Source organism: Lutra lutra, chromosome 5, assembly GCF_902655055.1.
Source record: "Lutra lutra chromosome 5, mLutLut1.2, whole genome shotgun sequence".
NCBI lineage: Eukaryota > Metazoa > Chordata > Mammalia > Carnivora > Mustelidae > Lutra > Lutra lutra.
Window position 1 is genome coordinate 56,853,866 of NC_062282.1, and position 16,372 is coordinate 56,870,237.

Genomic DNA, 16,372 nt, shown 5'->3' on the forward strand with positions numbered 1-16,372 from the left:
GTGATATAAGTTATGATGCCAAAATATTGTGAGAGCATTGCTGACAGATGTAATTAATGTTTCTAGTCATTTAAACTTCCACTTATTCACTCATTCAATAGATAGTTATGGAACCTACACTCTATGCCAGATGCCACACTCAGTGCTGGTGAGCATAAATAACACATAGTCCTCACACTTTCCATATTCATAGTTTGTTTAGATAAATGTAAATATATTTACATTTATTTAGATGTACATTTAAATTAAATTAAATTAAATTAAAAAACATTTAAATAAATGTTTATGCTATTTTATACAAAACAGTGATAATAGAAGAATACAAATGATATGGAAATTGTTTGGAGCCCAAGTTCCCCAACTTGTATTCCAGTAATCAGAAAACTTAAAAAGAAATTCTAAAAGGCTCAAATAAACTTATTTTGCTAACTTTATGCTTAGAAAACCAAAACATATTATCATAATCAAATCATAAAATATAGGCAGTTTTTAACACTAAAAATATAGGGAAGGAAAAAAGTATATAAGAAAGGTATGATCTTAAGTTAAAATATATTACTTCCGAAGAGAACTAATTAGTTATCTGTTTCTGTCAGCAACTGTCTTAGTTACCTATTTATGCTTAACAAATTGCCCCGAATTCTAGAACCCACACAATGAAGATGTATCCTCTCAGTTTCTGAAGATCAGGAGCCTTGATGCAGCTTAAATGGGAACTTCTGGCTCTGAGTTTTTATAAGGGTAGGATGCGTCTGTTGAGTGGAAAAAGATCTGATTCCTAACAGCTCACATAGCTATTGGCAAATCTCAGGTCCTAATGGGCTATTGCCTGGAGGTTTTCCTCCTCTAATTTCACTGGTGCCTCTACCTATAGCAAAACACAGGGGACAGCTAGTTTCCTTCAAAGTAAGTGAGCAAAAAGGGTGGTATGTAAATGGAAGCCAGAGTTTCGCATAGCATACTCTTGGAGGTGAGAGCCCAGGACTTTTTTCTGGATCCTACTTATAGAAGTGAGATCCTAGGTGTTCCACCCCACACACAAGGGGATGAATACCAGGAAGTGGGGATCCATGGGCCACCATAGAGGCTGCCTATCACAGGAAACTTATATCAATTTTTTTCATGTTATATTATTGCACCTTGTGCTGATGAAACTCTGTAATAAGTAAAAGGAGGAAAAAAAGGAAAGCCTTCTCAGAAGTAATACTGAACAGTATATAAAGAAATTATTAGAATGACTGTTAAATTAATATAAGCAAAAGCTATCAGGTAAGAAATAGAAAGGTGAATTCCTTGAGATCAAGGATAAAGGGGTACATACATAAAAAGTCCGAGCAAACAACACTGCAGAGGTGCTAGAGAACCTTATGTACCATGCTGGGGAGCAGGGTTTATTTTGCAAGAACTGTTTCAGAAGACATTGAGGGGAGTGCTTGATGTCTTATTGTCATCTTTATTAGTATAATATTTGTGAAATTATTAATTAATAAAAAGTTACTTTGATAAAAATGTTAGTAAAGTTATAAGATGTACATATATTTGTATGAATCAATGGTTAGATTTCTGTAAAAAGTGAATCATTTAAAATTAGTTTTCTAATGACAAAATAAGAAAAACTCAGAGCCCTTTTCTGATTAAAAAATATATATATATTTATTTATTTGTCAGAGAGAGAGAGAGAGAGAACATGCAGGGGGAGTGGCAGGCAGAGGGAGAAGCAGGCTCCCTGATGAGCAAGAAGTCTGATGTGGAGCTCAATCCCAGGACCCTGGGTTCATGACCTGAGCTGAAGGCAGATGCTTAATTGACTGAGCCACCCAGGCACCCCTGATTCTTTTTTTCTTTTTTTTTTGCAAAAAGCCAGGCATGTCTTTAAAAAAAATATTTTGTCTTAGCCTATCCATAAAAAAAAAAATGTTTAAGAGGACTGTTAAGTTTAGCCTTCTATCATTAACACAATTAATCTCTACTCTCCATTATGAGAATTATTGATATGAAGTCTTGGTAATAATCAGTAAAGTTTGTTCCTAGCAAGACATTTTCACATATTGTTTTGTTGGTGATTTCATGAAGGAGCAACAATATCAGTGAAGTGTCCTTCTTAAAAATGCCTGTGAAACTCTAATTGGTTCCAATGTAATTCTTCTTATGGCTTCTTCATTAACTCCATAAAATGCACATGTGTACAACCTGACATGAATGTGTGCGCATGCATGTTTGTGCACATGTGCGCACACACACAAGCCCAAACGTATACATCGAAGGAAACACAACTCCATAAAGAATAACTTCAGGGGCGCCTGGGTGGCTCAGTGGGTTAAGCCGCTGCCTTCGGCTCAGGTCATGATCTCAGAGTCCTGGGATCGAGCCCCGCATGGGGCTCTCTGCTCAGCAGGGAGCCTGCTTCCTCCTCTCTCTGCCTGCCTCTCTGCCTGCTTGTGATCTCTCTGTCAAATAAATAAATAAAAAATCTTTAAAAAAAAAAAAGAATAACTTCAGAATATCTCAATACAGTATTACTAGGAACGTAGTTCCTGGTCTGCAAATCACTTTATAGCATTTTGCTATAAATATGGTCCTGTCACCTTCAAACAGATGTCCTGGGGGTACTTCTGCATATGCTTCCAGTATGTGATATAAAAACATTTGGCAAGCAGTTTAAATATTAATCTGAGCTTATAAATGTTTCCACCTAAATTTTTAATGTTTTCATCATATAACTAGTTTACTTTGTTTCACATTCGAGGGCACAAAAACAAGATAACATTTCTTTGTAAAATCCAGATTATAAGGTGTGGTACCTTTCTCACAATTAAGAAAATATCATTCTTTCTGCTCTGGGATTACTTTGTCCTAAAATGATCAAGACCTCCTGGGATTATGCTCAATCCAAGTGGTCAGCATTCCTGGTTGCAGTTGCCTCATGATATGAAAAGTAGAAAATCCAGTGTATCAGGATGGGTAAATGGAGGTAGAAAGGAGTAGAAGTCTGGAATAAAGAAAGAGCATGTGCAAAGTCCCTCTGGCAGAAGGGGCTGTAACAGGCATAGACAGGTGAGTGAGACTAGAGCCAGTGAGCGTAGAGCAGAAAGAATAAAGGAGAGAAAGTATAATTGGAAATGCAAGAGGGTGGTTCCTTAGAGTATGCTTAAAGGTATAAGAAATTTGATCATATAGGGAGACCATACAGAGAAAAAAGAAGTATATCCTCAGAATTGCTCTAAGACATGCCTGCACCTACAGTCTGGGTAGAAGTTAATCTTGCAAATGATAAGAAGTAACCAGACAGATTATCAGGAAACATAATGTCCAAGGGAATATAGCATTTCCAGAAGAAGGAATTGATTAACAGTGCTGAATGCTGTAGAGGCAACAAGAAACGTTAATAATAGAAAGCTGGAAATTGTCAGTGACTCTAATGAAATATGTTTTGGTGCAGAATAGAGGCAGAAGCTAAAATGGAATGAGTTGAGGAGAAAGTGAAGAGTGAATAAATGGAGGCAGAAAATAGAGACGGTTCTCCCTAGGAGTTGTCATACCAAATGGGGGAAATAGATTGACTCTAGCTAGTAGCATTTGCCTGGTTGAATAAAGGTAGTTTTAAAATTTGGATGGATTGACTGTTTATTAAAACAAAACAAAACAAAATATAAGAAACAATAATTCTACTCCTAGATATATACCCCAAAGAATTGAGAACTGGTACTCACGCAAATTTATGTATATAATTGTTCATGGAAGCAGTATTCACAATAGCCAAAGAATAGAAACAGCTCAACTGTTCATCAATACATGAATGAATAAACAAATGGTGACAAATAGATATGACGGGTTATTTTTCAGCCGTTAAAAACTGATGAAGAACTCATGTGTGTTATCACATGAGTGAACCTCTAAAACATTATAGTTAGTAAAAGAAACCAGACACAAAGGGTTATAGCTTTTCTGATTCTTTCTATATGAAGTATCTAGAATAGGTAAATTCATAGAGACAAAATGCAAATTGGTGATAGCCATGGACTGTGGGGAATGAGAAACAGCGAATTAGGGGATAAGGTTTTACTTTTGGGGTTTTGAAAATGTTTTAGAACTCGATAGATTTTGGAACTAGATAGTTTGTGGTTGCACAAGATTGTGAATGCATTAATGCTACTGATTTGTTCACTTTAAAATGATTTATTTTATATTATATGACTTCCACCTCAATTTAGTAAAAAATAAAAGTAACCAATGATAAAGATCTAACAATGGGAAAAATGAAGTGTGTGAGAAAGAGAAGGGATATCAAAATGCAATATTCTTGAGAAGTCAGGAAGGAGTTGGAAGGAAAGTACAGATAACTTTATTTCTGAAGTTATCCATATTTTTTGAAATTACATTTTAGGCTAACATTATACAGAATTTAAAAATTTCAAAGTAGATAAATGTAAGGGACATAAATATCTGAATATTCTCTTTGGCACGTTTGCCAGGGAGCGCATATATACTTAAGGACAAATGCATCTCTCATTAAGTCTTTCTAAGAGCCAGAGCTACTATTAACATTTGTCCAGATTTGAATCCTGGCTCTGCCATTAGGTATGCCAATTTGGGCAAGCAATTTAACATCACTTTGCCTCAGTTCCCCTATCTGAAATAGATATGATAAACATACCTACTTCAGAGTGTTCCTTTGAAGAATGCATTAAATAATAACTATAAGGGTTTAGGAAAATTCCTGGCACATCTTCAGTACCCAATAAAATTGGCTATTGTTCCTAATTATTCACAGATGAAAGCTGTGTTATTAACCCACCATACTTAAAGTCTGTCTTTTTTTTTTTAAGATTTTATTTATTCATTTGACAGACAGAGATGACAAGTAGGCAGAGAGGCAGGCAGAGAGAGAGGGAGAAGCAGGCTTCCCGCTGAGCAGAGAGCCGGATGCGGGGCTCGATTCCAGGACCGTGAGATCATGACCTGAGCCGAAGGCAGTGGCTTAACCCACTGAGCCACCCAGATGCCCCCTTAAAGTCTGTCTTAACACCACTTTTCCTAAAGATGCTTTCTGCTGTAAGCATTTTATGCTATGTTCAACACCCCTTGAGAATCAGGTGGGACGCGGTATTTGTCTTTTGTATTAGAGTTACAGAAAACTTGTTGTCTAAGCAGAGGTCTCCCTCAGTCTCATTGGCACTCTCTGAAACCAGCTAAACTAACTAAAGGGAGTCTAAAGTTATTATGAGATATTATATGTTAATAATAATATGTTGATTTATTTCCTGTGGATCACTAAACAGTCAAATAACATATTACCAATGTATTATTTTAATGATTAAAAGTGACGGTTTTCAGATGTTTGGAATTTTCAGTCAATCCTGACAAAAAAATACTGAAATCTTTTTCTCAAGTAAATGTCAAGTGAATGAAGTTGCATCTTGATTTTTGTTTATTTTAATTGAAAAAATCCATTACTAGTTTGGCTTCCTGGGGATAAGGAAGTCCATCAGAATAGGTAGATTATCCAAAAGGGTGGGAAAAATTGAGATATAAAGAGAATCTGTTGGGTAACTCGAGAATTATTCTTTCAGTGTGCATTGACCTTTGATCAGTCAGTGCTGGAAGCTGTCATGAGAAATAGAGTTCAAATTGTAGTAGAATATATATTTGCATCAACATCTCATTGATCCAGGGTAAATAACCTTAATATTATAAAATTTTTAGTGCAGTTCCATGATACGAACACATTTTATCCTTAAGGAAACTATGGCATTGTGAGTAAGAACATAACTCCTTCATGGGTTGTTGTGAAGGATAAACGAGTTAATAAATACAATTATATGTAACAGGGCCTGGTACCTGATAAATGTTCAGTTATTGTTAGCTATTATTTTTGTATTATTTGCTTTTTTGAAAAATGTTGTTTAACCAGGATGCATGGTACAAGAGCAACTGTAGATTGATAAATATATTTATGTTTTTTACTTTGAAAAGTAATGGGACACATGACCATGTAAAATTTTTCTCTACATGTAACTATTAAAGAAACCAAGTGGTTTTGATGGACTTCTATATTATAATTCAATTCAAAAGGAAATCAAACCTATAAATTTTTCATATATTCACAATCCTTTTTGTGAGAATTATTTTAAATAGCATAAAATGTAAATTCTTTAATCTTCTTCTATATTATTGGATCAACTACCTTGATCATTTATCAGGGAACATAATAAATTTGGATTGATGTCTAAACTTACTTTGGGAAAAAAAAAAACTTAAATTTGTCCTAATTTTCAATATTATTTTCTTACTTAGAGATTAGAAATTCTACTTAACAATCTACAGATTTGTCAGTTATAAGTCAATATTTGATCTAGCAATATCACTATTAGGAATTCACCAACATATATAAAAAGTTCATATTTAAACAAGAATGCATAGAATGTCCACTGCAGCATTCTTAATAACAAATACTGAAAACAACTAAAATGTTCACCAATAGAGATCATTTAGATCAATTCTGGTACCTCTGTAAAATAAAAGGCTACTCAGCTATTAAAAGTAAATGTGAGGGGCGCCTGGGTGGCTCAGTGGGTTAAGCCGCTGCCTTCGGCTCAGGTCATGATCTCAGAGTCCTGGGATCGAGCCCCGCATCGGGCTCTCTGCTCAGCAGGGAGCCTGCTTCCTCCTCTCTCTCTGCCTGCCTCTCTGCCTGCTTGTGATCTCTCTGTCAAATAAATAAATAAAATCTTTAAAAAAAATAAATAAAAGTAAATGTGATAGATACTTATGTATTAACATAGAAATCTTCACAAGTTATATTAGTTTTAAAAATGCAAAATGCAAAAATGTCTATAAGGTGATCCATCAGGTCACACACAAGGATGTGTATGTATACACACAGAGGAAGATTTGCAAAATAGCATTATGGACAGGGTTTTGGGATAAGAGTTAGGGGTTTTCACATTATATTCCATACCTCCTAATAGTTTTAGTAATTTCTTTTTTTTTAAATATTTTATTTATTTATTTGACAGAAAGAGAGAGAGAGATCACAAGTAGGCAGAGAGGCAGGCAGAGAGAGAGGAGGAAGCAGGCTCCCCGCCAAGCAGAGAGCCCGATGTGGGGCTTGATCCCAGGTCCTTGGGATCATGACCTGAGCCGAAGGCAGAGGCTTTAACCCATTGGGCCACTCAGGAGCCCCTAGTGTTAGTAATTTCTAATGTCAACAATCTGGTTGATGCCAGGATGGGGCCATTTTAGTTTTATTATATACTTCTCTATATCTGAAATTAGTAACACATGCTAATTTAAGGTAGCATATTAAACATCCTGATAAAAATCATACATTCCCCATAGTTCATCTGTATCATTGTATAATCTTCATTTGTTTTTAATCTACTGTAATTATGTACTCATTAATTTATATTCTCCTTTAAAGTATGAGCTTTTGCAGAGCTCTGAGCATTAGCATAGCACCCGATATGAATGGTAGATATTTAACAAATATTGCTTATATGATCCAAAATATACATCAAGAACATAGATTTTGAAATAAAATAGAGATGGATTTAAATTTAGAATTTTTGGGCGCCTGGGTGGCTCAGTGGGTTAAGCCGCTGCCTTCGGCTCAGGTCATGATCTCAGGGTCCTGGGATCGAGTCCCGCATCGGGCTCTCTGCTCGGCAAGAAGCCTGCTTCCCTCTCTCTCTCTCTCTGCCTGCCTCTCCGTCTACTTGTGATCTCTCTCTGTCAAATAAATAAATAAAAAATCTTTAAAAAAAAAATAAAAAAAAATAAATTTAGAATTTTTCCAATACCTAGCTGATAGTTATGATATGTTGCATGACTACTGAATTGCTAGGAAAACAAAAATAACAATAATTCCTATCATGTAGAACTTTAAAATAATTATATGATATACCATTTTTAAAAAGAATGCCACTGTAATTGTAATATTTTAAGTCTTCAATAAAATTAAGCTCTCTTTCTCATTTCCCTTTTCCTGCTACTCATTTAATAGTTCTCTATAAGCCATCAGGTTCTCCTCGCAAACATTTTAACACATTTATTTTTTTATATCTAGGTAATTTCCTGTGGAGGGTAATAGAACTTAAAAAATTCAAAGATAAGTTGACAGAAGATGGGGAAATTTTTCCTCCCATCTATAGACACTAAGGAGTTGGCTACGGGAAATTAATTTTTAAAAGATATTTTTTATCAAAATTTTTTATCACTAATCATGTGTATAAATATATTCTTATGCAGAAAAAAATATGATATCTCAACTTTGCTTCCAGAGGAGATCCAAGCAGTGACAGGCAGTATGAGTAATTTGGGAGACCAGTACAAAAGCTTTAGGATAATATATAATTCAGTTATAGAGATGCAAGTCATTGCTGTTAATCTGAAAGAATTATAGTCGTTTTTACTGCCGCCATTTATTACTTTGGATTCCCCAAGGTGAAGGGTTAAGGGAACTGGCCTTCCAGAGACTTTGTTGTTATTGTTCATGAAAGTAGGGGTCAGCTTGTCTTTGTTTTATTTTTAATTATTCATTTGTTTTTAAGTTGGGTTCACAATTTAAGCTTTAGCTACTAGCTAAGAGTTTATTTTTTTTAACATAGTATTAAATCATGATTTTGGATTAATAGCCTCTTTGTAATATTGCCATTGCCCAGTAGACTAATTACAAAACCACAAGCAGTAGGAAAGATAAGAAAATGCAGTTACTCATATATTTGGAATGTTGACATTTGGCATACAGCTCTAAAGTGGATGTTTACACAGTAGCTGTCTTTAATATCCTTTTCCAATAGGTTATATATTATTTCTGACTTGAATGTCTCATTCTATAGACAACGCACTAAACAAACAGCTGTTAACCTATGCATAATTAAACATATTTCACAAGGCATTTTAGATATTGTAAACATATCCATTCATTCATTTGCAGAGAATTGTGGCACTGTTTGTTATTGGATTTGAGGAGGTCATCCGATCATAATGAAGTTCAATCAAATCTGAAGACTGGTTAGAAAAGGCTTAACCATAACCACTTGTTATCTATTGAAATATGTAGGGAAGAGCAGATGTATCATCATGAAATTGTCACACATAGAGCAACTCCATTTGCTCACAGTCACAGAGGGTGATACTTGGCATTTGAAACCCCACCATAGTATTAAACTCATTAAGTGAAGTGATACTATCTAGTACAGGATTTTTTAAAAGTGTCTCATTGTTGGTTGTGACTTTTATTCATCATCCACTTTTTATTTTTTATTTTTGTTATTTTTTTTTAAAGATTTTATTTATTTGACAGAGAGAGATCACAAGTAGACAGAGGGGCAGGCAGAGAGAGAGAGGAGGAAGCAGGCTCCCCGCTGAGCAGAGAGCCCGATGCGGGACTCGATCCCAGGACCCTGAGATCATGACCTGAGCCGAAGGCAGCGGCTTAACCCACTGAGCCACCCAGGCGCCCTACTTTTTATTTTTAATGTAATAGTTTACTTCCTTTTTCAGACGGGTGTCCTTTGGAATCACAAATAATAATTTTAGTCATTCCTATTTCTGAGATCAGATCTTGTGATACTCCTATATCTCAAGTTGTCTTCATGCAAGGTCAAGGTTGGTAGCTGGGAAGGGCTGAATGAAGCCAGCAGGATGGAGAAACTTTCCTACCAGTGTGGTCTCATAGGCCTAGGAGATTGGGAATTGGCCTCAAAATCAGAAAGACCCGAGTTAGAGTCCCTATTCACTGCTTCCGAGCTGAGTTGTTTGGAGAATATTAATTCACTGTTCATTTATTCCATCACTCTATCAATAACATTTATATGGTGGTAACTTTGAGGACGGCACCATTCTAGGCACTGGGGAAAAAACAGTGGACTAGGCAAAACGTGAAAAAACAAACAAGGACACATAGCAGATATTGGGTACAGTGACTCTCCAAAGGGAAGACGTAATCATGCAGGGTTAGCTGAAGCGTGTCGGATACAGCTGGAGTCCACACTGAAGCCAGAGAATGAACTGGCACATTTGGAAGGAGGAGAATTCAGGGAACCCGGAGCAGAGCAGCCAGAGCAGGAGCTGCATGCGCAGATTCCTGCAGAGTTCCTGCAGACCAACTGGTTTGTATGAGGAATTGAAATGAAAAGCCCGGTTGGTCTGCCTCTTGGTGGTAGTAGTGTTAGGGGGTGGGTGTCTGGAGAGGGAGCTCGGGGCTAGATTCTGAAGGACCTTGGAGGAATATCTGGAATTTAGATATTTTTCCTAAGAACATTGCTTAGCCTATCTAAATGCCAGTTCATTCAGCTATAAATGAAGATAATATTATCTAATCTTATGAGGTTTTTATATAGATTATATGAGCTATATGTATATAATTTGCTTAGAAACAAGGTCTGGGGCCCCTGGGTGGCTCAGTTGGTTGGGCGACTGCCTTTGGCTCAGGTCATGATCCCGGAGTCCCAGGATCGAGTCCCGCATCGGGCTCCCAGCTTCATGGGGAGTCTGCTTCTCCCTCTGACCTTCTCCCTTCTCATGCTCTCTCACTCTCTCTCTGAAATAAATAAATAAAATCTTCAAAAAAAAAAAAAGAAACAAGGTCTGGCACATTATAAATAATGTGTCATAATAGCTATGATTCATTTTATTAAGGGCTATTTCTAGATTTATTATTAAATAAGTCAGGAGGGCATCAGGGCTAGCGGTTGAGAGCTCACCAGGAGCCTATTTGCTAGCGAACAGTAGCACAGGTAGATAATTTCCAAGAGATACCATCTTCAGGAAGAAAGTAAGAAGCAAGCAGGTATCATAGCTCTAAACTGGTGGGGCCTATAGCAGTGGTTCTCAACCAGGAATGATTTTACTTCCCACAGGACATTTGGCAATGACTGGAGACCTTATTGCTTGCCACAACTCAGGGTAGTGGGCAGAGAATAGGAATGCTGCTAAAATCCTACAGGGCACAAGATAGCTAGCCATAGCAAAGAATTATCAATAGTGCTGAGTCTGAAAACCCCTCACCTAGAGCATGCTGGTCAAAGTTGCAATAGGGGCCATTGCTGGCACAAAATGCCAACACTGAATTCCTATCTTTAAAGCTCTTTATGACATGGTTGTCTTTCTTTTGCCTTTGTTCTCTTCCTTTGTACTGGAATACAAAGTAAACATCGTATGGTGAATTCCATATAGGGTTTGCCTATTTTCAACGCTGCTGAAACATATATACCTTCTCTAACTAATCAGCTTAAACAGACCTCTTCAGTGGGTGGCAATTGTAGCTGACAGTAGCAATCATGTATTTGTAAAGCGACTGTGGTGAAATACGAAGATTATATGGGAGTGTCAGATCTGTGATGTAGGTGGGGCTGTGTCAACCATCTGCAAACAATACTGCTAGAACATCCAAATAAAGCAAAACCAGTTTTTAAAAGAATGTAAAGTTAGCATTAATATGTAGAATCTGGGAAGCATTAATGTAAGAAACTATTATCTAGACTAAACTCAGGGGTTATATAGTTGATACATTTTATTGATTGTACTATGAGGTCCTGTATACAATTTCCTGACTTTCCTTAGGAACATATATGTACACACACACACACACACACACACACACGTGTTTGTGTATATATATATATTTTTTTTTCAATATTACCTTGATTAGATGTTAAGTAATAGTAATGGCTGGAAGTGCTCATGTTTTAGAATTTCTAATTTCAAAATTGAATAAGAACAATGCTTCTGTAGTTGTGTATATATGAAATTTGGCAAGTTTATATTATTCAAAAATTATAGGTGTCCTAAGTGTTAATTTACTGAAGTTTAAATTTAATTTCAATATAAACATTTGAAATTAGTAAATATAGCCTAATAATGTATACAAAATCATATTTATATATTAATTTTTGTATGAACACATTTTAATTTTGCATGAAGCACTTCCTTAAGTGATAATTACTAGAATCTATTCAGTTCAAACTTTACTTCTACAATGCATAGGTAACAAGACTCCTAGATGAAAAAAAGTTATTAGCATTTAGCAAATTTCATAGGCCAAATGAAGTTAGGAAATATAAGATCAGTATAACTTTTAGAAGTTTAAAAACAATTACAGTTGAGCCTTGAATAAAATGGGATTTGGAGGTACCACCTCCTCATGCAGTCAAAAATACCTGTATTGGACACCTGGGTGGCTCAGTCAGTTAAGCATTTGCCTTTGTCTCAGATCATGATCCTGGGGTCTTGGGATCAAGCCCTGCTTCATCAGACTCCATGCTCAGCAGGAAGTCTGCTGGTCCCTCTCCCCCGCCCCTCCCCCCTGCTTGTGCTTGCTCTATCTCTCAAATAAATAAACAAAATATTTAAAAAATATTTTTAACTCCATCAAATATTTTGACTCAATCAAAATTTTGACTCCATCAAAATTTTACTATGGCCCACTGTTAACCAGAAGGCTTACTGATAACATAGTCAATTAACATGTATTTTGTGTGTTGTACATATTATATACTGTATTCTTTCAATAAAGCTAGAGAAAAGAAAATCACAAGGAAGACAAAATACATTTACAATACTGTACTATATTTATTGAAAATAATCCAATTATGAGTGGACCCACACAGTTCAAACCTGTCTTGTGCAAGGGTCAACTATATTACATTTTTAAATTTACAATTCAGAAGTAATAAAAACAATAAAATATCAAAGTGGGATAGCTGTGTAAAAGCCCCAAGATCTGGTACTTTGAAATATTACCAATCTGATTATGGCATTCTTCTATGCAACATCTTCTCATGGTTTCTTATTATACTTGGTTAAAATGAAAAAACAAAACAAACAAACAAACAACAACAACAAAACAGACAAAAAAAAAAAAAAAAAACCGTAACTCCCCAAGAGAGCCTAGTGCCCAGTAAGTCATTTTCTACATCTCTAGTCCTCCTTACACGAGATGCCGACTGCCACAGGACCTTTACATATGTTATTGCTTTTATCTGAAAGTCCCTTTCCATTTAGTCCCTTGTGCTACACGTATACTTAATCACTCTGACTAGGTCAAATCTCTGGATAATACATATTCAAGGAATCTCAATCTCTCTTTTTATATTGCTATGACAGTGGTCATTTTTCTATGTATTTATGTGCTAATTTCTTAGAGGGAGCAGAAAAGAATTGCAGCAATTTTTCCAATCAATTCATCACAGATTTGCAGGGTTTAACAGTCTTTTTTTCCCTATCATTCCTTGTGATGACACATTTGTGGATAAGATGAGGGCACAAGAGAAAAGGATAATAATTATAAACAAGACTCATGTTTGTATAGGGCTTTATATTTTACTAAGCCTATTTTAAGTCTTATTCTCATTTGATCCTTGCAATAATCCCATAAGGAATAGGAAAGTTATTTACTTAACAAACATATTTTAAGCATCTATTATGATGCTGAGTGCTTGGGATACAAATACAAAAATTAGCAGCAATTTTACTACCCTACCCTCAGGAAGATCCTTTTCTGAAAGGGGTGGGGAGGAGATACAAAAATAACTAACTATAATGGAGGGTAATTATTGTTCAGTAGAAGAAAAGTTTGATGTGTGAGTGAGAATGGGAAATGGTTAATTTGCCCAAGGAAAGTGGGAAAAGCATTGCAAGCGGAGAAACAACATGAACAAATAACACGTGATAGATGGTTTGTGTTGCACAGAACTCAAAGACTCAGAAAGATACTTGGAGAAGACCCATCTTGGTGTCTTCTGCATATCTCTGTATTGGCACCATTCTTAGGCAGGCTCTCCTCTGTTACCAACAAACAGTTCCAATCTCATGTTGGAGATAGTTGTTGTTCTCTCAACATTTCCAGTAAAAGTCTCAAAATTATGTCTTATGGATTTTGTTTGGGTGAATCAGATTCTTTTCCCAGAGTAGGCAATGTGTTGATTATCCATATCCAATTTAAAAAAATCTTCTTCAGAAGTCAGATCTAGATTGAGTATATCCAAACCCCATGCCTTAAACCAGTGGTTCTCAAATTTTAGCACACATTAGTCTCCCCTGGGAAGGCTTATTAATACAAAGATTCTGGCTAACACTCCCCAGAGTGTGTGTGATTCAGCAGGTCAAGGTTGCGGTTTTAACAAGTTTTTAAGTGATTTTTGATACTGCTGATCTGGGGCCACAATTTGAGAATCACCACCTTTGAGAATTTGAAGTTTCTCATGAAAAATCTGAGTGATGTTACCTAAAGATGTGGACTGGATTCCAAGCTAGGTAAACCACAGATTTAAATTCTGACTGAAAATTTGGAAAGTGTATGATAACTGGTCTCATTTCAGTTCTTTTCCCTTTTCTTTGACCCTTTCTATTTCTATTTAGCCTCATGATTCTCTTCTGACTCCACATAGTTGCTTACCTTCAAGCACCAGGTCTTTACCATTATAAATCAAAATGTGATTTTTTTCTCTTTCCTCAGAAGAACCTGACCCAAAGATCTGACGGCTGCATAGCTGTTAAAATCACAGAACAGATCCAGAGTTCTTGGGTTAAGCACCTTGTTTTGTCTTCTATATGACCATGGGCATCTTACTTAACAACTGTGTGCCTCAATTTCTTCATTTGTAAGATGTTGATAATAGTATCTAATAATAATAACACTGTCATAAGTTATTATGAGGATTCAATGAGTTAATATACGTAAAGTGCTTAGAACAGCTCCTGACACATACTTAAGGACTATAGAAGCCTTAGCTCTTATTAAAATCGTCCATTGTCAGTGGCTTTAAATAATTGGACTTGATAGATTTTAAAAGAGAAAGGGTACTGAAACACTGACAGAATTTAATCTCTTCTTTTAACAGTCAGTATGCATACCTACAGAGAATTAAATGATCTGGTCAAGGGTAAAGAGATGGTTAGTGGGCTCAGAACTCATATTTCTTGTGCTGTTGCTACCATACAATATAATTCTGACTTTTTTCTAATGAAGCATGACTTCTCATGGAAGTACTAGGAATTTCAGAATCATAGGAAAAGTAGGTTGGAATTCCATTTTTTTTCCGTATTCTAACTAAATTATTATGAGCAAATTAGGTATTCTTTTGAGCCTCTGTTTTCTTATTATTAAAATATTAAAACAGATTTGTGTGTGTCTGTGTGGGGCGGGGGTAGTATATACAGATTTGTACGTAAAGTGCTTAGCACAGTCCTTGGAGAAATATCAGTTTGTTGGTAAATTTTTAATTCCTTTCTTCTTTTCTGTTTCTTTACGTAAGTCTATTACATCTAAACACAAACCTTTGTCTGTCATTTTGAGAGGATGACTGATGGTAGAAGTTGTAGGTTGCATGTAGATTATATGAATATAATGGGGAAAATATTCTACAAGGTGTTTTCAATGGCCTACCAAACACCTTTGTCAGTGACTATGCCCTTCAGTAATCTACAGAACTATGAGTACAGTAATTAATAGCTACCATTTACTGAATGTTTAGGATATGCCTGGCATTGTGCTAAGTCCTTGATATGAAGGAATCTATGTATTCAGTGCTAGGAAGTTGGCACCACTATTAGGCCAATTCTGCAAGAGACAATATTTTTACTGAAGTCTGAATGTCTTCAAAACCCTTATGCAACCTGGCTTAATATCTAAATTATTGGGACCTTTTTACCATATGTCATATAAGTGTTGGACAAAAGGCAGAGTATAAGTGGTAGATCTTGACTGAAATGACTGACACGCTATTTTAAAAATGAATTGAATTTTAGTTTTTAGTATAGCTTCATGTATGTACATACTTCTTCATGGAAATGATATGTGAAAGACCAAATATACTCATTCTGAAGTCTGTGATATGGGGACACCTCTCCTCATATGGCCTATAATCGTTTTACATACTGGCCTGGATCTGGTGAGGAAAATTGGCCTATGCTGTCCTTGGAACATACTCTGTTGTTTTCTTGCCTCTGGCATTGCTGAAAGATTTTTCTCCTCTTTGTAAATGCCTTTATCCACCTTATCCTTTTGCATAAATCTGATAAACTTTTCAGAATAGCTCAGTTGCCTCCTTCATGAGGGGCAGGACTTCCTGGACAGGATTCTGTCCAGAATATACTCTATTAATCGCTGATCTCAGAGTTCTAAATTGCTAAATGTGTTAAAAGTATTTAATGTACAATTAATAGTGTATAAATTTGAAAACTAAGAGAGATAAAGTAAATAAAAATAATCAATTACAATTTCACCAGTAAGAAGGAAGTTGTGCTTACAATTTGCCTGCATGAATATGTGTACATGTAAAGCTACACATATATGTGTGTGTGTATGTATATATATGTTTGAGAATTGTATAGCATCTATTATTCTGTATTTTGCTCATCTACTAAACAT